Here is a 24,903-nt window from a genome sequence, read left to right on the forward strand (position 1 = left end):
GCTCGAATTTTTAGCACTGAGGTGTCTAGAAGTCGATTTAATAGTGACAAAGCTTGGAATGCCATTTTAAGTCTATGAAGAATGTGAAAATTGTTTTTTAAGTTTGCTGTGTTATTAACTTGGTAAAGATAGGCTTGAAACTCGATTTTCCAAGCTGAAAGCAATTTTGAAGCACTAATAATAGTCCAGAATTCTGAGAAAATGAAAAGCAAAGTAAAAAGCAAGAAAAGTTAGTTTTCAAGATAATTTTCATGAATCTAATATCAATGTCCTCTATCTAAGACTATTTTCAAGACTAAAATATTGAAACTTGTCTCAAAATTATGAAAATTTACCTATTTTAAGATTCTGATGTTACTTTTTATTTTCATAGTCAGTTTTTGTTGTTTAAGTCAATTTTTAAGGTTTAAATGTATGAATTTGTAGTCAAAAATTCTAGAAAAAGTAGTTTTTTATGTCTACAAATCAATTTTCAATATTGTCTCTCGATTTGCATGAAAACTGGTTACAAATACAATTTTTAAGCTTCTGAAATCAATCTTTATTTTTTCTAAGTCAATTTTCAAAACTAAAGTCTTTCAGTTTGTCTGGAAACTATGAAATACTGGCTACAATGAAATTTTTTTAGCTTCTTAAGTGAATTTTCCGTTTTCGGTCGTTGAACGTAACAACTGAATTATCTCGTAAACGAAGTTTTAAATCAGAATTTTATAAGAAGTAATTTATTTTTCATCGTGAACAGTGAAATTTAAAAAAACTGTAATTTTTTAAAAACGAGAGACGTAGAAGAAAAGGCAAAAACATTAAAACCATCTTCCTGTATCTACGGTACTGGAGAATTTTGGCAAACGTCATTCATAATGAGTACTAATTTCATAAGTGCTTGTTCCAAATTGATCAAAACAGAAATTTGAAGGAATGTATTTTACTTAGAAATTTTTTAGGAAAATGACATAATGGCTATGGATTGGTGAATTATTGACATTTAAATCTGGACCACCCTGTATAAAGATGCTAGTAGAATTTCACAAAGTACAGGCGTCAGTCTGACAGAGCGGATGTGACGTCATTTGACAGTTGGTATATTAGTTAGATTTTTTAAAATGTCACGTGACCAACTATTGTGACTGTTGCAGAGTAAAAATTGAAACTTAAAAGAGTAACAGTCACGCGGTCTAAAGTAAGTTATAACTAATTTTAAAAGTTAGAAAAGAGGATTATAAATGACATTTTTCATAAATTTTAATTGTTTAATTTTTTTATTCAAAAATTACGAATATGCTAGGAGTAAATATAGTTTGACCTAAAACCTGACGTAAGCTAACCCAAAAATTGTTTCAATTTACATTTCAAAAGTCAAAAGCTGGTTCAAAATTTGAAAATATTCACTGAAAGTTTTTTTTTGGGTTACTCTCTGGGTGGTGTAAAAGTTTGTGACACTTGAAATAAGAAAATGACTATTTTAAGCACATTTTTGGAATTCTCATTAAATTTTCTATCCAATAACGTAAAAAACACAAAATTTGGTACAGTCACGGAAAAAGGAGACTTGTCAAAGTTTGAACTGCCAGAAACACTATTTGAAAATACAGTCAAGGGTAAAATCGTCTGTAAAACCCACTCGAAATAAGAAAATTACTATTTTAAGCACATTTTTGGAATTCTCATTAAATTTTCTATCCAATAACGTAAAAAAACACAAAATTTGGTACAATGACAGAAAAAAGAGACGTGTCAAAGTTTGAACTGCCAGAAACACAGTTTGAAAGTACAGTCACGGACAAAGTCGCCTATAATCCACTGGGGGTAAGAAAATTACTGTTTTAAGCACATTTTTAGAATCCTCATTAAATTTCCTCTCCAATAAATTATTTTAACAGGTTTACGTCAAAAGTGCCACAGTGTGTGTATTTGCCTCAGATCTTTTGATACCGACAATAAGTCAATTTCTTGTTATGTTCCAAAACCCATATAAAGCAAAAATCTAAAATTTTGACTTTGAAAAAAAAGTAAGTCAGAATGTATCTTGGAAGTTGGAAAATTGGTCACGTGAACTTAAACAGAGGTGAAAGTGAGTAGAGAAAGTGACCTCGTTTACTAAAAATTTTACCAAAAGTTGAAAAACTCGTTTGAAAATTTTCGGTTCTCGGATGACCACTGTATAATCTCAATTCTTTTATCAGCCAATTTTGTCTACAGCATTCTAAAAAGTAATAGGATCCGGTTTAGGTAAAGCTTTCGAGCATATCTGCGGTCGAGGAAAAACAAATGACACGTTCTGATTGATTGCGAAACAAAGACCTCGAAAAACGATTTCCTCCCTCCGCCTCCTTTCACTCTTTTGGTAAAACCCCATTACAGACGGCCGGCTCGACATTCTGTAGGTGGTAATGAAATTCTTGTAAAACCGCTTCGGGGTCTGTTGATCTGTCGCTGCAACGATGACAAATGGCTTTAGGAAATTAAGACTGGGAAAGTAAAATTAAAGACTCCCGACTTATACACAATGACTTTCGCTTTGCTCGATCGACTGTTCGACTATGACTAGCCAATCCTGGAAAGACCACAAAGTTTTAGAAGGAAAAACCGGTCAAAGTTTTTCATGCGAAACCGGAAAATTCTTGTATATTTTTGTTTTTGTTTTATACGAACAAAATAGAGTAATTCATCCTTCTAGTTTAAAGTCCCGGTCTGCACCATACCGCGTTCGGTACGAATTACAAATTGCTTTAGTTTCACTTTTGCCACTCCCGAATTCCGCTGGGAAATTTACCCCCGGTCGGGTGATTATCCTGCAGAAATCCCTAACAAATCTCGATTTTAAACGACAAACAAATTCGCTTTTGTTTCCTTCTTTTTCGTTACGCTCGAACGCTTAATGAAACACATCCCCTAGCGTTCTGTCTGGAAATAATATAATTTCGCATACAGAGCCGTACGTTTTGTCTGTTTCCTTTTTTTCCTAACTCAGCAACCTCAGAAAGTTTTTCTTCTTTAGAGTTCTTAGGAATTAGGAAACTCCGCGTCTTTATCGGTTTGAAGTTGCAATATAACAGAAATCTTTGTAGTTGAAATAACCGAGTTATTGACTCGTTTAATTTTTTAAAACAGCTTTGGGGGAATATCCTCTTTCAATGACCTATTAGGACAAAAGTGCCCTGACGCAGTCTTGTAAAGAATTTAATTCCCTACAACTCTTTCTTATTACACCTTTTTGATATTTTTCAAATAATAAACAACAAACAACAAAATAGTCATTTGCCCAGATAGTATTCTCCTGATCTACGTGCTAAAATAATGTTCTAGCAGCATTTTTTCACATCTGTTATCTTTCACAAAGGGTTATTAAAATATCATTATAGTGCAATAGTCACTTTGCTTAATATTTCAAAAATGTTAAGATTTCTTGAGAAATTTATTTTGGATATACAGGGCGTCCCTGACACAATCTATAAGGAAAGAAAGTTTATCCAAAAATATGAGTATGTTTTTTTAACTTACTGTCTTAAAAGAACCTTTTCCGAGATACAGTGAGTTTTTCACTAAACATATAAATTATATAAAAAAGCTTATTTTTTCAACTGAATTTTGATAAATATAATAAATTATCATTAAATTTCATATTAAATTACCTTTCTAATTAGATTTTTTCTCACTCAAAATCATCGCCTAGGACTGGTTTAAGTTACTTTTAAAATTTATATTTTTTACTAATTTTTGTGACGTACTAATACCAAATTTATTGGCGCTATATTTGAGGAAAAAATCGAAATTAATTGGTACCTAACAAACGGTTAGAATTAGGTATAGAAAAAGGTATACAAAGGTAAGTGCATGTTTTCTATTTTTTCAAGTTTCTACTACTTCTTTAGATCTCTATCTTAAACAGGAAAGTGCTTTTTTTGTATTTAATTTACCTAATTTGGTATAATGCCTTTTGCTGTGCATTGGAACCGTCCTGGAGCAAAATAAAAAATTGCCAAAATTGCACTTTTTGCCAAAATAGCATGCTTTTTAACACACGTTGTTTTGACCCTAAATTACTCCTTTATTTGACAAGTTACGTCAAAATATCATAGAAAACAAAAGATAGAGCAGATTTCAAGCTTTCTAAAAATATCCCTACATGAGTTGATTGATAACATAGTTTGGCCGCTAGAGGGCGTTAAAATTCTTTCACCATAAAATCACATATTTTGTGACACTCGTTGCTTTGACCCTAAATTACTCCCTTACTTGACAAGATACGTCAAAATATCATAGAAAACAAAAGATAGAGCAGATTTCAAGCTTTCTAAAGATATCCCTACATGAGTTGATTGATAACACCGTTTGGCCGCTAGAGGGCATGACATTTCCTTTACCATAATATCACATATTATATTGTAAATATGTTTTAGTCAGATTTCATGTTAATCCGGCCGAGTTTCTGGCAAAGAAATGGTTAAAATGTTAAATTTTAGGTCTAACTCTGTTAGTTTTTGAGATATCAAAAAACCGACTGCACCAGCGTCTTTTCCGGGAAATTTTAACATAAAATGACACCGAGACGTCAACTGTAACTTGACAAATAAAAAAGTTGTATTTTTTGACGGTTCCAGGCCGCCATTTTGAATTTTCTGTCAAAATATTGACTTGCACCTCATTTTAAAAGAAATTTCACGTAGTTTCTAGAAATGACAGACAAAATGGCGTCCCATGCCGCCATTTTAAATTTTCTGGCAAAATATTGATTTGCACCTCATTTTAAAGGAAATTTCGCGTAGTTTCAAGAAATGACAGACAAAATGGCATTACAGGCCGCCATTTTGAATTTTCTGTCAAAATATTGACTTGCACCTCATTTTAAAGGAAATTTCACGTAGTTTCAAGAAATGACAGACAAAATAGTTTTCCAGGCCGCCATTTTGAATTTTTTGTCAAAATATTGATTTGCACTTGTTTACCTTTTTTGGTTTCAAACAGTTCCATTGACACGTAAATCTAGATTTATATGACCTCATTCTTTCAAGCTCCATGGAGCGAGCAGCGCGTTTTTGACGTCACGATGACGTAATTTACCAAAAACATAATTTAACCAGCTGTCAAATTACGTAATTGTGACGTCAAAAACGCTCTGCTCGCTCCATGGAGCTTGAAAACGAATGCGGCCAATGTTCTCTATGATGACAGTCCGTGACTGGCGCAGTAAAACGTCCATCTGTCAACCACTACAAATTGGCCTGTACTGATGTCCTATCTAAAAAAAACTTGACGTTTAGTACACCCTGTATAACATTCAACCCTTCAGATTATAATACACTCAATACAGCTGCAAACCGGCATAAGTCTCCAAATTGCGTTGGCAATAATAATTATTACAGGTACAGGGTAACTTCATTAAACTTCATTAACTTGTCACCGATGACAAACAAGCTTTATTGATCAGTTTCAGAGGCAAATTAGATTGTTCACCTTCACCTCTACAACTACAGCGGGGCTTAAATATCGCATTCCAGCCATCTTCGCCCCACTTTAGACTATCGTTTTCACTTAGAAACGGAAAAAAAAGTTTCCCAATAAGATCAGACGTTTTCGTGGCAATTTATTTCGAAGCAATACCACTTCTGGCCCGCGATTTTCGTTGCATGATCGCTATATCACGAAAAGGTGTACAAGGGCTTTATTTATGTCCGTCTCGCACCATAAATTTCATCCAGGAACCAGGTAGTTAGGGAGACTCCCGCCGCTGAAGTTTTTACCGTCGACGGTGGTAATCTTTGAGATTATTACCTGTACTACATCGTATATGTTGCTTTTTATCTAGTTTATGTCAAACTGAAGAAAGTTTGTAGTCTGTTACTGTAACTTCTTTACTTTACTTCAAATTTAGAATTACTTTAAACTTTCATTGCAGTTATCACCATTTAAGCTTTAATAAGTTGGATTTACTGAAAAGAGTTATCAAACAAGCTTTGGCATCAGTATTCCTGGCTTTTTGTAGCAGAATAGGGTACATACGAAGGCGTAGAAGGGCCACAGACGTTATTATTCTTAAATTTTTTCTTCAAACTCAGAAATTAACTAAATTCCGACTTCGAACTCCGAAATTAGTTAAATTCCGACTACAAACTCGGAATTTAGTTGCAATGTTGTCAAACTGACAAATTCTACTATTTTGGTTCGAAGAGTGTTTTTGCAATGTTGACAAATTAACAAATTCTACTAATTAAGATCAAAGAGTGTTTGCAATGTTGCCAAACTGACTAATTTTACTAATTTGGTTTGAAGAGTATATGCAATGTTATCAAATTGACAAATTCTACAATTTTGGTTTGAAGAGTGTTTCCAATCTGTCCAAACTGACAAGTCCGACTAATTTTTTTGAAGTGTGTTTGCAATGTAGCCAAAGTTAACAAATTTTACTAATTTGCTTCGAAGAATGTTTGCAATGTTGCCAAACTGAAAAATGTTGTCTAATTTGGTTTGAAGAGCTTTTGCAATGTGACAATGTAAATTCCGAGTTTGAAGTTGGAATTTAACTAAATTCCGAGTTTGAAGTCGGAATTTAAATTAGTAAATACGCTTTAGTTTACTACTAACTTTAACTATTTTCTAGTCTTAACTTCTTGATTTCTGCTGTCTCAGCCCGGTTTTCACCAGAAACAAATAAAAATAAGTTTACTTTAAACGCAGTTTTAACAGTATTACTCTAGTGACCACTCCCCTAATACCCACCATTCCTTAAATTTTTTTGAAAAATGAATAATTTTAATGTGCTTTTCTCTTGTGCTTTGCTGTGCATTGGAATCCTTATGAAACAAAATAAAAATTTGCCAAAATTGCATATTTGAATAAATTTTTTTTCAATTTTTGAATAGTTGTAACTTTTTTATTTGAACTACAATCAATTTTGCTAAATCGCCATTAGAAAAAGGATAAAAAATCCTACAAAATAGGCCAAAACTCTCCTCTCTAGCTCTTCAGGTTACCGAGATAGTGTATCTCAAAAAGTAGTAAAAAAACCCTAATTCCTTTACCATTCCTTAAATTTTTTTGAAAAATGAAAAATTGTAAACTGATTTTTTTGCTCTTATTTTGTTTAATTTAAGGTTCTTTGGTACAAATATGCCTTTTGCTGTGCATTGGAAATCTTTTGAAGCAAAAAAAATATTGAAAATTTTGAAAAAAAATTCCATTTTTTCAATTTTTGAAGGGTTCAGAGATATTGGGTCTTGTCTTGAAAATAAGTATTTTTTTTCAAGAAAATAAAGAAAATTTATTTATTTAATTTATAGAAAAGGTACATTTTTGTAGGGATTTCAAGTGTTTACCATTATAGTTAGTTTTAGTAGGATTGTATGTAGTTATTAAGAAAATTAACAGTATTACCTGATGAACTTCAAAGTAGGTGAAAAAGGTGGTACGTGGAAGTAGAAGGTGGGATAAAAGGTTTTTTTTTGTTTTTATGGTGGTTGATTGTCAGAGAGACTTTGAGAGAGCTAAAAAAGTCAATTTTAAAAAACGAGAAATTCGAGCAAAAATCAGATTATTGAAGATCAAGGGATCTTAGAAAGCTTTTTCCTTCCGGAACGGAAGTTACTGGGTGTGATACCGAGTGCTACCAGCAATTGTACCGTCTAGTCCACGTTATGACATGGAGCAGATTGTGATAGAGGACCTATTCCAGAAGTGGTTAAATCGATAACCGAGGAGGCCTCCCGGCTGTTACCGAGGTACAGCCTTTGCAGTTAAAAATCCACCGCAACGGAAAATAAGAAGATTGGTCAACTGACGGTTTATTTTGGACAATTTGGACTCTTTGACGAAGAGTATTAGTTGTAAGTAGTTTGTATTTTTTTGTATTAAAGACATTTGAAGTTTCAATGATATATTTAGAAGCAGGATTTTTAGGTAGAAAGTAAGTTAGATACGTTTAGTTATTTACCTTAAAAATAACTTGGCATCCCTATTATAGAATTTTTATTCAAGCTTATTTATTTAAATTTTCTTTATTTACTAGATTATTAGAATGAATGGTCAGGGTGAATCTGATGCCAGTTATGATGATATTATCATGCAACTAGAAGGTGAGGGAGATTTGAGTAAATCTCATCTTCAGAATGATAATAATCGTGACAGTCTCAAAAAGTAGTAACAAAAGATTCCTAATACCCCCATTCTTTCAATTTTTTGAAAAAATAATATCCGATTTATAAACTAAAATTAAACTTTGAAACATAGTATTTTTAGCTAAAATTGACTTCCCATTTTGGTTTCCGTGTAAAGTCAATCAATAAATAATAGTCTAGCAGCCTTAACATCCCCTAGATCATTACCACCGCAAGCCAGGGTCCGAGATAAATCGAATAATAAACTTTACCGTAGCCACCCAATAAATTCGCTAATGGTTCACCTGCTATATTTTATACGGTAACCCCGGAAATTAAATTAACCGGACAAAATATATTCGTTACCTCTGCTGACTAGGATACTAGGGTAAGCTTAAACCAGCGAGGTGTGGAAACATACCAAAGTGCTTTGTTTAATCGTTAATCCGGTGCGATGCCAAAGGGGTTCATATTGTTTTACCGGCCTTCGGGAATTTGCATTTATATTAAACGGATCAGTTTTAATAATGGGCGTTAGATTGGACGGAAGATCAGCTTAAACGATTCGAGAATTGGCGTCACTTACCGCCATCGCCTCCGATTACGAGATATTTAAATCGCTCATTGGCATTTGCTTTACATATTATCGATTGAAGATTGGTGTTTCGGTTTAGTGTTTACGGCAACAACTAACAAACAAAAACACTGGCGATGGGAGGATAAAGAAGGCACTTAGCAGTTAGTTAATCGACTGTCAGCTGGCACAAAAAAGTGAAATTAAAAGAAGCTCTTAATGCCTTTAGCCGCCCAAGTATCGATTATGTATCACTCAGTTTGATTAATTCTTAATGCTTGTACCAAGAACGCGAAAAGAACGGGAGTCTTGCTTGTATCGGGCAAAGTAATTTTTCTTGTTTCCTACGCGCACCATCTCGAATAAATTCCGCTATTTTTACTGAAAATCCGATCTGGGCATTAAAACTTTCCTGCTCTTAATTTTTTCATCTCAAAGTGCCGGTTTTTTTGGGTTTTCAGTCCAGATGTTATCGATAAATTAAGAGTGAGAAAGGAATGGAGAATCACTCGGTCGAATGCCAAGACGGTTGGTCAAATATTGACTCATACGAGTCATCAAACTAAGGAAAAGTTGTTTGCTTTACTTATATTCGATAAAACAACGTCGTTCCATTTGGTGCACTGTTAAAAGGACACAATTGATAGGCACACAACTGTTAACCATTAGGGACAATGTTTTCCCCACATTTCAGTATAGAAAACTATGTTCGTGTTTGTTTCTCAGAAACAAAATGTCAGGACAAATATTTCGTAAACACTCTCTTGTAGACCTTGAAAAGGTGCAATGGAAAACATTTGTAATTTTTCGATATCATTGAAAAAAATATAAAAAAATTAATATAAACCAAAATATGCCAAAATTTTGGACACCCTATATATCTGTCAAACTTTCTTTTAATTGATCGGTGGCTGATTGAAACTAATATGTCGCTTTAAGTTTAGTTTTGAGGCACTCAAAATGAATTTTGTGGAATTTCTCCTAAACTAGTAAAGATACGGAAAAAGTTCAAAGAGTAAAAATGCGTAAAAGAGGCCAATGAAACTGAATCCGGACTTTGAACTGCAAGTTTCCCACTGGAACTGTATACAAGGTGGCCCAACTCTACTACCTTGCACTATTTTGGCTCACCCTGTACGTCAGAGGCTACGAAGGCAATTTTTGACCACTGCACGGAAAAAGAGAAGGAAAATGTGATTTTTTGAGTGGTTCAACGTCACCGTAGGCCAAAAACTAACCGAAATATAGACAATTAAAATTTTGAGGCACTTTTTAAGAAAATGTCGAGTTTCTAGTCCTCAAAATTAATTTTGTGGAATTTCTCATAAACTAGTAAAGATACGGAAAAAGTTCAAAGAGTAAAAATGCGTAAAAGAGGCCAATGAAACTGAATCCGGACTTTAAACGGCAACTTTCCTACTGGAACTGTATACAAGGTGGCCCAACTCTACTGCCTTGCACTGTTTTGGCTCACCCTGTACGTCAGAGGCTACGAAGGCAATTTTTGACCACTGCACGGAAAAAAGAAGGAAAATGGGATTTTTTGAGTGGTTCAACGTCACCCTTAGGCTAAAAACTAACCGAAATATAGATAATTAAAATTTTGAGGCACTTTTTAAGAAAATGTCGAGTTTCTAGTCCTCAAAAGGAGTTTTGTGGAATTTCTCCTAAACTAGTAAAGATACGGAAAAAGTTCAAAGAGTAAAAAATGCGTAAAGAAGGTCAATGAAACTGAATCCGGAACTCTGAACCGCAACTTTCCCACTGGAACTGTATACAAGGTGGCCCAACTCTACTACCTTGCACTATTTTGGCTCACCTTGTACGTCAGAGGCTACGAAGGAGATTTTAGAGCACACCACTGGGAAGAGGAGGAAAAATAGGATTTTCTGAGTGGCTTTCTAGTGTCGCCGTAGGCCAAAAACTAACTGAGATATTGACTGTCAAAGTTTTGAGGAATTTTCTGAGAAAGCTTATTGTAATAAAATTAAGCATTGACATTTTTAAAATCGGTAAACTACTGACTTTTAAGGCCATATCTCAAGCAGAAAAATGTTGATATTGATTACAGACTTTGAAAGTATTATGCCATTGTAAAAAGATGCCAATACATCTTAATTGATCTGTAACACTTGTTGCTTTGTTTGAAAATTAGGTTACAATTCGAAAAAAGTTCGTCCAATATAACAAAATTAACATTATTCAAAAATTCGTTTATTTTGCGTCGACCTTCGGAAATATACTCTTGGCGGAATAATTTTAATTACTATCTACAGTACTTTAAATTAGCTCATCAACAATAAAAACATAGTTTTTGTTATTTTTGCGAAACTGCCATATCACATGATACCTCACTGTAATCAGAAAAAAGGAACTACATATTCGAAAATGTAAAATTCGAATATGGCGCTCATAATAAAAATAAAAGTTTACGATGATGACGAAAAACCGAAACGTCGAATTTCAAATACGATACTGGCACATTATACAGGGTGTCTAAAAAGTCTGGAATATTGCAAATATCTCGAAAACTGCTGATTTTATTTTTCTCAAAATTTGCGTCTTGTTAAAGTAAATAACAGCGCATGACGTGAGGGTGAAATGAGGTTCGCAAGTATACAGGGTCAGTCACAAAGTATACCAACTTTCTTAATTCAAACCTAACACACTGTATATTACTTCAGATTTTAAGAGTACTCATAAAGGCCAATTCAACGATATACGATTTTTTTTTTTTTAATTTTTTTTTTTTTAATTTTTTTTTTTTTTTTTTTTTTTGATTTTTTTTTTTTTTTGATTTTTTTTTGTACCTACCTATAACAATGATAGGTGTAACAATGACAGCTAACGTCAATATAATGTTAAATTAATTGGCAAATTTTCCTATTACTGAAAATGGTGTTTTTGAGTGAGAAGGATACTTAAGATGTCAGTCTTTTCCTTCTCACAAAGTATACCAACTTTCTTAATTCAAACCTAACACACTGTATATTACTTCAGATTTTAAGAGTACTCATAAAGGCCAATTCAACGATCTACAGTATTGCTGCTTTATTCTTAGTATTAGTCAATTTTATTTGAGGAAATTATGAAAACACTTAAACGTTAAGTAAATTAATTAAAACTAGCCCAACATTAGAAATAAAACACAAACTACTTTATAAGATGTTCAAAATGTCTGCCATTTTGAGCTAAGTAATAGCCGAGTCTATCTCTGAATTCCCGTAAAACATTATCAAACGTAATTCGCGGAATGTGGCGCATTTCATTTACAATTTTTGCTTTTAAATCTTCAATGTTTTCTGGCTTATTTTCATACACCTTATCCTTTAAATAACCCCACAAATAAAAGTCCAAAGGAGTGAGGTCTGGAGATCTAGCGGGCCACTCAATTTCGCCTCTCCTTCCGATCCACTGATTTGGAAATGTTTCATTTAGGAAATTGCGCACGATTAGCCCAAAATGCGCGGGAGCACCATCCTGTTGAAACCAAATGTTCTGGCGATCTGGATAAAGAACTTCTAATTGTGGAATAACATTCTCGACCAACAAATTTAAATAAACTTCAGACGTAAGATTTCCATTAATGAAAAATGGTCCGATAAAGTTATGGCCTACAATACCGGTCCAAACATTAACTTTTTGGGGTTTTTGAGTCTTTACTTCTTCCATCCATCGAGGATTAATCTGGGACCAATATCTACAATTATGCCTATTGACGGTGCCGTTAAGCATAAAAGTAGCTTCATCCGAAAAAATAATGTTATAGACGAAATTAGGATCAACATTGCACTTTTCCATTAAGACTTCGCAAAATTCTGATCGTCTATAAAAGTCATCTTCTACTAGTTCTTGAACTAAGTGTATCTTATAAGGCCGAATCTTTTCCCTTTTAAGTAAATTTAAAACTGACTGAATACTCACGTGGTGGTTTAAACTCAATTGTCTAAGGGATTGCTTTGGATTATCTTGCAAATCAATTAAAACATTCAAACCGACATCACCGCCAGTGGCTGCCTTTGGTCTGCCTGATCTGCGTCTGTCTTTCACAGTTCCCGTCTCGTTGTATTTTTTCACCAATTTGCTTACACAAGATTGAGTTATTGCAACACGATTTGGGTAACGCTGATTAAACAAATCACATACTTCCTGCTGCGTTCTCTTACGGTCGCCATATCCCACCATACTTAAGATGTCAGTCTTTTCCTTCTCACTCAAAAACACCATTTTAAGTAATAGGAAAATTTGCCAATTAATTTAACATTATATTGACGTTAGCTGTCATTGTTACCCCTATCATTGTTATAGGCAGGTACAAAAAAAAAAAATCAAAAAAAAAAAATCCAAAAAAAAAAAAAAAAAAAAAAATCAAAAAAAAATAAAAATCGTATATCGTTGAATTGGCCTTTATAAGTACTCTTAAAATCTGAAGTAATATACAGTGTGTTAGGTTTGAATTAAGAAAGTTGGTATACTTTGTGACTGACCCTGTATACTTGCGAACCTCATTTCACCCTCACGCCATGCGCTGTTATTTACTTTAACAAGACGCAAATTTTGAGAAAAATAAAATCAGCAGTTTTCGAGATATTTGCAATATTCCAGACTTTTTAGACACCCTGTATATTAGAGGAAACCAAATGACAATGCTAAAATGTAATTTTTTTAGTTATCTCATCAAATAAGTCAAAAAGAAAACAAAAACCAAGTTTAAAAATATCAGTTTTCTCTGGATTATGTCAAAGTACGCAATTTTGGCATAATTAAACCAATTCTATATAGCTTACCATTTCTAACGCACCACAATTTGTGGCTCCTGTAGATATTGGATATATTTAATGTACAGTTCACAAACAAGTTATTCGAGTTAAAATGAAACAATCAAACTTTTGTAATCTATAATAGGCAAAATCAAATAATCTATCAGAGATAACAGCCCTCATAATAATGCAAAGTAATAATCTAAATGAGATCCCTATAGGGCTTAATGAGGTTAAATTCGACAACCCCCTTCCGGTTGGTTGGGCAAATTTACTGTGGACCCTTTACAGCGTCTTTGTGGTCAAAATATGATTAAATCTTGTTTTGAACTGGGGGGGGGGGGGGACCTTTTCGCTTTTTGATTCGCAGTGAATCTTATTACCGAGCTTTTAGCTAATTCGGTGCGATGATGTCAGCAGAAAAAAAAAAGTTTTTAACCGTAAATTTAAATGCATGTACAAGATTCTTTCAGAACACGTAAAATACTACTCAAAACGAGCCGTAAAACGTCTGGAAGAAATCCCTCTACGTATTTTAACAACGTAACTTTCCGCTAGTTTGTAGGACAGCTTTCCAGTCGTGGATTCCCAAACGGCTTATATTTAACACTAAAAATTGGATATATTTGTTCCGGGACTTTATGGTGGGTTATATCCGTATGCAACTTTCGTGTACTTTTTCAACTTGTCTTTTTAAAGGCAGCTTACACCCTTTCATGTTAATCTCCGCCCGAAAATCGACCTCATTACTGAAGAGTAGTAAGATAAGTTAAACACTTGCCGGCTTACGGCATAACTTAATCCGGTCGAAACAAATGAAATTTGAATTAAATTTTCCTCGGTTGCCGCCATACTGTATATGCATAACGTTGGAGTGTTTTATTCATTAGAGAGAGAAAAGGAGTGCTCCCGGATTGTCTCCACTTCGGAGCAACGGGAATTGTTTTCAGTTTCGTCCATTGTTCGGTCCCGGCAAATAAGTGTCAGTTGTATTCTCCGGTTTAAATTGCCGTTTCTTAGGTACGGGGAGAGCGAGAGTATAATTCAGGCTTATGTTGACTCCCCAAAACTGCTATTCGAATTGAATTGGGTACGCTTCGAGCGATTAAAATCGCAACATCAACGATTCCATCAATCATGCATGCATTAAAACAAATCGAGTAGCGCGATAAGAGCTTGATTAATATAAACAATGAATAGACGAGACAGGTTACAGTGTTGTAAAACTTTAAACAATTCCCGTACGCTTTGGAAAATCATGAATATTTATATGGGAATTGTGTATTTGAACACTGATTTTTGATGAATTTTCAACGTACGCCACCTAATAGAAATTTTGTATTTTATAATACAGGGTGGTCCAGTTTTAAATGTCAATAATTCACCAATCCATAGCCAATTAAAAAATAAGTTGACATTTATTATGTCATTTTCCTGAAAAGTGCTTCCTAAGGAAAATACAATTTCTGTTTAAAAAATCGTTTTTTTTTTTGTCATAACTGTCAGACCGTTGGAGCAATATTGATCAAATTTGGAACAAGCACTTTATTACACGGTATTACGGTCAAAGACCCAAAACTAACCTAACCCAACTTAAAAATTGTCTTGGAAACGGAAAATTCACTTAAGAAGTTTAAAAAATATTATTGTAGCCAGTTTTCATAGTTTCCAGACAAACTGAAAGACTTTAGTTTTGAAAATTGACTTAGAAAAGATAAAAATTTCAGAAGCTTAAAAATTGTGTTTGTAACCAGTTTTCATGCAAATCGAGAGACTTTAATACTGAAAATTGACTTGTAGACATAAAAACTACTTTTTCAAGAACTTGTTACTACAAATTCATACATTTAAACCTTAAAAATTGACTTGAACCCCAAATGTGACTGAACTAATGAAAAGTGACATCAGAAGCTTAAAATTTGCATTTGAAGTAAGTTTTCATAATTTGAAGACAAATTTCAATATTTTAGTCTTGAAAATAGTCTTAGATGCAGGACATTAACATTAGATTCATGAAAATTGTCTTGAAAACGAACTTTTCGTGCTTTTTACTTTGCTTTTCATTTTCTTCGAATTCTGGACTATTTTTAGTGCTTCAAAACTGCTTTCAGCTTGGAAAATCGAGTTTCAAGACTATCTTCACCAAGTTATTGACATAGCAAACTTAAAAAACAATTTTTACATTCTTCATAGACTTAAAATGGCATTCCAAGCTTTGCCACTATTAAATCGACTTCTAGACACCTCAGTACTAAAAATTCGGGCATTTCTTAATAAACTAGACGGTTTTTAGTGTTTTAAGGCTGTTTTCAGTGCCTCAAATCGAGTTTCAAGACTATCTTTACAAAGTTTTTGACTTATCAGGCCTAAAAGCCAGTTTGTCCACTGACCATAATCTTGAAAATGTTATTTCAAGCTTCTTCACTATTAAATTGACTTCTACACTCATAGGTGCAATAAATTGTAGCATCTCTAAGAAATTCAGGCTGTTTTTAATGCTTTTTAAGACTGAAAAATCGAGTTTAAGACTATTTCCAAAAGTCAATTTTCTTCAGTAATAAAAGTAAAAAATGTTGGTACCAAATGCTACAATAATACGTCTTGAAAACTAATTTTTAGAAATAAAATAGTCCGAAAATTTAATTTACTTCTAGACTTGTTGTCCAGAACAGAAAATTGAGTTGTACACCAATTAAAGTCTTGAAAATATACTTTTGGACTCTCTTTAGTCCTAGTAAAGTCAGTTCTAGCATTAAAAGTCAAGTTTTATATTATTTTTAGTAGTAAAAAATGAGTTTCATGCACAATACAATCTTTGTCTTGATTTCCGGACTTTTTTAGTTCTTGAATGCCAGTTGCAGACACTCAACCAGGATGGCAGTCTGAGAAAGCGAATCATAAGACCATTCCTAGTAGTAAAAAGCAAGTTTTTAGACTATTCAGTACAAATTTGGACTTTCACAAGTCTTGAATGTTCAGTTTTAAACTATAAAACGATTTTTTAAATGGAAATTTGGAGGACTGTATCTTCCTTAGGAAACCTTTTTCAGAAAAATGACATAATGTAAGTCAACTTATTTTTTGATTGGCTATCAAATGGTGAATTATTGACATTTAAAACTGGACCACCCTGTATAATATTGATAAATTTAGTATGAAGTATTGGACAACAAGGGTGGATAAGTTGTCCTTATTGCACAATAATGAAAGTTTGATGAAAGATAACACTGTGTGCAAAAATGTTGAAGAGAAAGTACTTAACTTGTTAGCCAAAGTGAGTATTGGGAGCCAAAATAAGGGTAAGATTGTATTAAAATAGGAAAAAACTAGTACTTTTTGAAATAATGACAAATAAGTAATTTTTACTGTACATTATGAATCTTTCCTAACTTCTGACAATTATTATTGGCACAGCAACAACTATTTTTGCAAAATTCTGCGGACTTATTGATTGATTTTTTCCAGGATTAACACCTAAAAATCTTGCAAGCAAGTGTTGATTCCCTTACTAATCCAATCCTGCACAAAAACCATCTTAGGGCAAGAATAAAAGCTTTAAGTGAATGAATGTTTTGGACGTGGATCTGTTCTCACCAGCAGGTGTATCTTTTAGATGCAATCCATTCTTTTTGTCAAATAGAGATCCGTTTATTTTAACGTGGGGGAATGTCAGAATGGACTTTCAAAGTCGTTTACCATTTCGTTTGAAATGTCCACTCAACACTTTCCTGAAAATAAAATGCGAATCGTACGCCACCAAATTATGAACGGACGTTTTTATTAATTTAATACACTTGTAAATGCATTAAAGTCAATTAACGTTACAGGTTTGATACAGATATTATTTAATTACATTTTGCAGCCAAACCGTACATAAATAATCCGACCTGGCGAGACCGGTTTGGAAAAATGGTATTTTTGCACGCAACACAATTTCAACTAATCAAAATATTTGTGGTCGAACAAAATGGGTACTAAACAACAAAACAAAATAACAAATCGTCATAAATGTGTTTTATTTTAAATATGTAGCTTTTACCTTTAATGATGCATTTGCCTAATGAATTATTGGGGTCTGATAGAGAAAAATGTATTGAACCATTGGCATCGGGTTATTTCGGAGACCATTAACCCAGTTACGGTCTATATTTACTACGCACTGAAAATATGTGTTATTACCATGTTGTTAAATACAAATTGTAGCTTTTGTGATCAATTTGTTAAGGGCGATTTCTGATTTTTACAAATTCCATTCCAAATGCATATGAAATTGAGAAATATCACTCCCTCGTTACGGGCTTCCCTCGTTTCTCAGATTGAAACGCATTTTTCTTTATACAGTGTGGTCCAAATTGGTGATGCATGTATGGGGATATCCGTTATCGTAAGAGATACAGGATCGGTTAAATGGGAAAAGTTTAGATTATCATTTGCCGTTTTCCGGGAAATTGGGAAAACGTGAAACACTGAATTTTTTATTTTGCCTTATAGGTCCTTAACGAAGATAAAAATGTTTTTGAAAATGTTACCTTGTTAGAGCACTTTTTGACGTAGAATACGATGGTGTAATTAGAAATTAGGACATCAATAGGTACATCATTGAAAAGGCCTTTTTAAGCGCTTTCCGAAAATTTAAAAATCTAAGATTTTCCAAAGTAGTCATGCATAACTTCGAAACAAGTGCCGATAAAAAATTTCTAATTACACCATCGTATTCTACGTCAAAAAGTGCCATAATAAGGTAACATTTTTAAAAACATTTTTATCTTCGTTAAGGACCTATAAGGCAAAGTTAAAAATGCAGTGTTCCACGTTTTCCCCATGAAAAATGTTTGAATATGGCATTGAATTCCCTAAAACTTTTCCCATTTAATCGATCCTGTATCTCTTACGATAACGGATATCCCCATACATGCATCACTAATTTGGACCACACTGTATAATACTGGCCATTTTAAGTTTAGGTTTTTTTCTCATTTTTGGTCAAACTTTTTGATTACCCAGAAATATTCTGTTACACTGTTGGATATTTTTCATAGTGTAAATGAAAGTCAGCCAACGTGTTTTTTTTCCTAAAGAATATGAAGGTAATTTATAACCTCAAAGTAAAGAATATCTGGTAATAACCGACCACAACGTCCGATAAAACCAGATGGGCAGCATTATTAAATATAATATTTCAGGCAAATATTCCATAAATAACGGAGTGTCGTGAACGTGAGGTCCGGCTTTTTCATTATATTTATGACAGCCATTCCCTGCATGCCTTCAGGTGGTTTATTATTTTTAAAAAGCCTCGCGGATAAATCACCCGAACATTTCCGAATAAATCACCGCCCCTCTTTACACGTCATAAGTGTACGAGTACCGGAAAAATGTCCAGTTTTGGTTGTGAGAAACAGTGTACGAAATTGCAATTATTAACCATAAAAGTCGTCATAAATCGGTGCTAGAGGTCGTCTTAATGCCCTTTTATTACTCGACTGCCAGTTGCGGCATCAAATTATACTCAAAACTGGGCCTGGAAGACGTTTATTAGCGAGAAATAGAGCCCGGTTATAATGTCGGATGAAAAATGCGGACAAGAGTGCCGTAAGTCTAGCTAAAGCAGCTCTAAATTAGGAAATAGAGGCATGACTCTCCAGTTGACAATCTAAGTGGATCAGGAGAGTGTGGCCAGATGGCTCCGATGCGCTTTATTAGACTTGAGGGAGGCAAACCACAAAGAATTGAGGTTAATATTTTCAGTTTTTGTAATCGTACACCTTAAAGTCGGGCAAACAAGCACATGCCGAGTGCAAACACCGACACGGGGATATATTTCCCCCAGGAAACTGAAAATCTAATATCTATGATGATAGTAGGAACGCATCGCCTCAGATAAAACAACGACGAACTATCTTTCTCCTTACTTTGTACGTTCTCGGTCTGACGGGGCGCAAATAAGACCAAACCAAACAAAACAGTCGGAAGGAATGGAAGAAAGAGTAATCTTTTCGCAGTTTCGGATTTGCGGAAAATTGGAATCGCGAAGGTATTTTAACTGGATAACAACCAACCTTTTTAACCGAAAAAAGCTAATACACGGGGTTAGTCGCACCCCCTTAAGGGTTGGAAATCAAAAGTCGCTTCCCGGTTATATCGTGCGTATCGTTATTTGGATTATTCGAAACATTTGTCAAACGGAACAATGCTGGGGGGGTGCGAAGCCCTATTTTGGCCGTTTAACGTAAGCCTCCGGTCCTTTATTGGAAATGATATTTCGTTACAACTCGGCATGTTAATTTTCGTATGTCGGTTCAAAAGATGTTGAACTGTAAGTTTGGTGGGGCTTTGATGTTCGCTTTTGTCAAGGAGATTTTGCAATTCCAAACTATATTTACCACTTAGTTTACGAACACATTGTGACACAAATTTTCCGACTACTTTGAACCAGTTTTTCCTCCATAGAACCTTTTTTTTCACTGTTTTTTTTTTGAAAATGTTTTCAAAGTTTTTTACCATTTTACAGCATTTGCAGAGTTTCTAAAACTGCTAATTTTGCACTATTTTCTAATTGTTTTGTTTAACGACATAAGAAGAAGCTTCTAGAAGTTCTATGCACACATATTCTACAAAGTTTTCCTCTGATTAGATTTTGAACATAATTAATATTTGAAAAGTAAAAAAAAAATTAAAATGTTTTTGTAGGAAATCGGAATTTTTTGAATTGATATGAGCGCAGTTTGTCTTACACAAAGTTGAAGTTTTGGACTATTTAACTTGATTGTAAATTTTTTCAGATTTTTTGAAAAAATTGTTTACTTACTACTTTTACCACACGCAAAGTTTTTACTTTTTACCATGTTTTTCGATTTAAAAGATTTTTCAAAAAATAAAGAAAAAATACACGATTTTTTGTCGAAAATGAGTTTTCCAATTTTTTTAAATGATATGAACTCAATAAGTTTTGTTATACAAAGTTGTCATTTCTGATCATTTTAGAATATTGTAATGTAAGTACGATTGAACATTTTGGTTAAATTACTTTATTTTGTAAAGTGCTTAAGTGAGATTCTTATGGCCATTTGTACCAACGTAGTTTTAAGCTTGCCAAGTTAACTTTTGTTTTGACTGTGACGTTTGGCACTTAATCTGTCAAATTACAACTCCACTTAAGTGAACTTAAAAATGTGTTACGCAATCGACCATTAAAACACTTCTTCTATACTTTAGACGTGTCTTACATTCTAATATAAATGGAACTTACATAATGATAAACTTATTTCGTGTATATTTCGTATAATAATCAAATATGTATTATAAAGAAATTTCTACTGCTTGTTCAACTATACAATCATAATTTGAATTGAAATTTTACGCCATAAAGTGCAAATTGTATCATAAAACCTTCGCAAAACACATAATATAATCTTTATTTACAACAACTAAAATCCTTACTATACTGACCATAACAAAATAGAGTTTCAAGGCATTCAAAGTTTATTACAGCACTCAACTCAAGGCATTAACTAGGATTAAAATAAAAAGTGCTTGTAGAAAACTGTTTTCTGATAACGTTCATTAAACAATTTTATTTAGCTACTAAAATTTCTGATAGCTTTGAAATTTTCATTTATTACCTGTTACTTTCCCCACGTTTACTGGACAGTAAAGATATATTACCTTCATAAAATGTTATACAACGTTCCTACTTGATAGTATTTTTATACATACGGATATAAAGTATCTGTGTGTAACGATATACATTTAGAGTTACCAATATCTAATTCATATTACACAATTAAGTAACTTTTATTGATAAAATTAGGTTAGAACTAAATCTACACATTGTATGCCTAAAAAAAAAATTAATAATAAAAAATAAAATAAGTCTGCATTAGTTTGCACATCACGAAATTGTCAATTATTGCCACTAAGTTGAGTTTTAATTTTAAGTAAAGTTAACATTTTTGACCAAAACTGTAATTTTTTCAGTTTTTGAAAGGTTGTAACTTTTTTATTTCAAGTCTTATATATTTTACTAAAACGCCATTAGAAAAAGGATAAAAAATACTACAAAATGAGCCAAAACTGGCCTCTCTTACTCATCACGTTACCGAGTTATTGAATCTTAAAAAGTACTTAAAGACGCCTAATACCCCCCTGGTTTTGATGTTTATTTCACCTAATTTAAGGTTTTAGTTATAAATATGCCCTTTGCTAAAAAAAAAAAAAATAATTGGAAAATGTTGACAAAAATGTAATTTTTCCAATTTTCATAAGGTTCAAAGTGGTTATTTCACCTAATTTGAGGTCCTTTGATACAAATTTACTCTTTGCTGTGCATTAGAACCCTTATGGAGCAAAATAAAAATTTGCCAAAAATGCACTCTTTAGCAAAACTGTAACTTTTTCAATTTTTGAAATTTGTAACTTTTTTATTTGAACTCTTACAGATTTCACTAAAACGCCATTAGAAAAAGGATACAAAATACTACAAAATGAGGCAAAACTCGCTACTCTAGCTCCTCGCGTTACCGAGATATTGAATCTTAAAAAGTACTTAAAAAAACGCCTAATACCCCCATTTTTTCAATTTTTTTGAAAAATAAAAAAATTTAAAATGCTTTTTTTGTGCTTATTTTACCTAATTTGAGGTCCTTTGGTATAAATATATCCTTTGCTGTGCATTGGAACCCTTATGAAGCAAAATGAAAAATTGTCAAAAATGCACTTTTTACCAAAACTGTATTTTTGAAAGGTTGTAACTTTTTTATTTGAACTCCAATCAATTTGGCTAAACCGCCATTAGAAAAATGATAAAAATGATTACAAAATGAGCCAAAACTTGCCTCCCGAACTCCTCACGTTACCGGGATATTGAATCATAAAAAGAACTTAAAAAAGACCCTTAAATTAAATGTAATTTTTAGTGTTGCCACGAAGAAAAAAAATGTTCACAAGATTTATTTTGGAATCCCGTCAAACCTAATTACAACCGTATATTTAGTAAGTAAACTCTAAAAAGTGTGGTTTTTATGGTTAAACACACAGTAACATAATGAAAGCAATCTTACACACTTACAGGGTGTCAAAACAAAAAAAAAATGATTTTTGTTAATATTTTAAACCGTTTTTTCCTGACCATTAAAAAGCAGATAAAATGCATATTGCTGCTCTTACTAATAAATAATATAAATTTATTTGGAGAAAATTAGAGCAAAAACTCTAAAAACTGCAACTTTACTAATTTGTCTGTCAGATCAAAATTCACCATTTTGTTTGATTTTAAATTTTACTGTCGTTAAGACATCTTATTTATTTTTTTATTTCTCTTATCTATTCGCCGATATAACTACCTCCCTAAAAATAGGAAAAAAACTTTCAAACCCTCATATCTCTTCTGCAGCAGCTTGTAAACTGACGTAACTAGACGTCCTCGTTAACTTCAGAGATGGGTCTTAATTATCCCACTGAGGAGTTGCAGACGACTCCTTATACATTTCCAGATGGTTAAGCCGGTCCCTGAATCTGTTGACCGGAATATTCGAGTGACCCTTGTCCGAGCCAGTGGCGTACAAAAAAAATTGATTCATTTTATTAGAGGTGAAGCTGCCAATTTGCGGCTCAAACGCCATATTAAAGGGGTAGGAAATATTAATAGCAACATTTGTAACATCGGGGTGAAATCATTCTGATGTCAAGCAGCTGTTGTGCAATTAGGCTGAATGGTTGCTCGTGGTGTTTTAGGGAGGAAAATTGATCCCGTTGACGTGCATATTTGATGAAAAAAATAGCTTCGGGTAATAGTGCCTTTGCGTGTTCGTATAACACACGTTCGATCGGGTTTCCATTTTATTTGGTTATGGGTTGTAATTACTGAAGCGCGATAGCTGTTTTTGGCTCGACGATAAACAAGCAATTCCCTAAAGAACCGTAATACAATTTGCTGGAGAAACTAGTGTTGCCGTTAACAGTTGGCCGGGCTAGGGAATCAAAAACTAGGCCTTAGACTGATGAGATTACTTTCCCAACATGCAAAACCGGGCATTCAATATGCAGATTAGTAGCAGATTAACAATATAAATTGGAGTGGAATCTCGAGTACTTCAACACTGTTTACGATTTTTAAGTAAGGGTTAGGATTCATAAAGCCGTAAAAGGGTACGAAATTTTAATACAAAGTTTTTCCATTCTTGGACTGACTATTCCTGTTTTATGTTAGTATTCTATTTCCTTATATAGAGAAATAATGATGTTAAACTCTAAAAATATAGCATTTTTTTGGAAATAAATCCTAGAAATTTGGCGGTAAAATAGACAATAACCAACGTAGGTAGAATAGAAAAAAACCTGTTTTTTTCAATGGTGCCAAACTCAATCCTCCACGTTAAACGGTTTTGAAGTTAAAGCAGTTCCATTTAAGCAACGTTTGACTTACCCCACCATTCAAGAGATGGAGAAAAATAGTATATTATAAACTTAGGGATTAAAGTGCCTCCTTTAACCCCGCGGCCTTCGCAAGGAATTAAAAGACACTTTAGTCACGAGGTTTATAATATACTATTTTATGCACTTTAGAATGCTAAAAACTAAAAAAAAAATACAAAAATTACTGTAGACCACTTAACGGAGCTTTAGTTTCAAAATTGACAGCTTTTATTACTGATAAATGTTTCTAGGGATTAAATTAAGGGCACCCTAAGGTTCACCTAGGCTAGACTGTGACAGATCATGCGCAAAATGTCATAGTCAAATTGAAACCTAGTCTAGGGTGCCCTTAAATACCAGGTGTCCAAGAGCACCCTGGACATAGGAGATTAACATGGGAAAACGGTTTTAATTTTTTTGCGCCTGTACGGTTCATTTAATCGAAAAACGCTTTAGATAAAAGTTGTAGAGCACATTTTCGGCTATCAACTTGTAATTTTTTCAATACCATAGATTTGACCATTAAGACGAAAAACGGATCTAAAATTCGGAAATTTTAAACCTCGCGCCAAGCGGTCGTTAAGGAAAGTTTACATCTGGCCGTGCTACCAACCTTTCAAAATCATAACAAATCGCTGTCAGTCATTCTGTAATCAAAACAAGTTTGTTTAGTAATAATTTTGAATTACTACCCACATAATGCAAAGAAAATACAAATAAATCGTGATAAAAATACTTTATCAGTACCCACAGCCCAAAAATCTGGTAAGTTGCGTTTATAACCTCCTTCAATGTCTCTACTCAACTTATTTACTTTGTAGAAAAATTCTTTAAGAAAACACTGGTTTTGCTTGCAAATATTTAATGAAGACAACCGAATCACCTATCTCAAGCCTCTTCATAACACTACCAAACGATTTAAAGTGATGAAAACAGTGGACAATGAAGCCAGATCTTTGAAGATAAGTTTCCTACTGTACAGGGACAACAACAAAGGGGCCAAATACTTCCTTCAAAAGTGGTGTGATTTAGCTTCAATGTGCTTAATTTCATAGACTATCATCAG

The 24,903-nt window shown here is 33.3% G+C and overlaps 1 protein-coding gene and 1 long non-coding RNA gene across 3 annotated transcripts in view; both read left to right on the forward strand.

Moving 5' to 3' along the window:
- Positions 1-24,903, forward strand: part of LOC145733459 (uncharacterized) — a 278,672-nt gene that overhangs the window by 28,104 nt on the left and 225,665 nt on the right. The window lies entirely within an intron of this gene.
- Positions 6,129-24,903, forward strand: part of LOC145733725 (uncharacterized) — a 41,479-nt gene continuing 22,704 nt past the window's right edge. Inside the window, exon 1 of the long non-coding RNA XR_014179263.1 lies at positions 6,129-6,370. This is a non-coding gene — a long non-coding RNA (uncharacterized LOC145733725). The remainder of the gene's footprint in view (positions 6,371-24,903) is intronic.

Source organism: Ips typographus, linkage group LG1 (genome assembly GCF_016097725.1).
Source record: "Ips typographus isolate SLU linkage group LG1, UJ_Ityp_2.0, whole genome shotgun sequence".
NCBI classification, from domain to species: domain Eukaryota; kingdom Metazoa; phylum Arthropoda; class Insecta; order Coleoptera; family Curculionidae; genus Ips; species Ips typographus.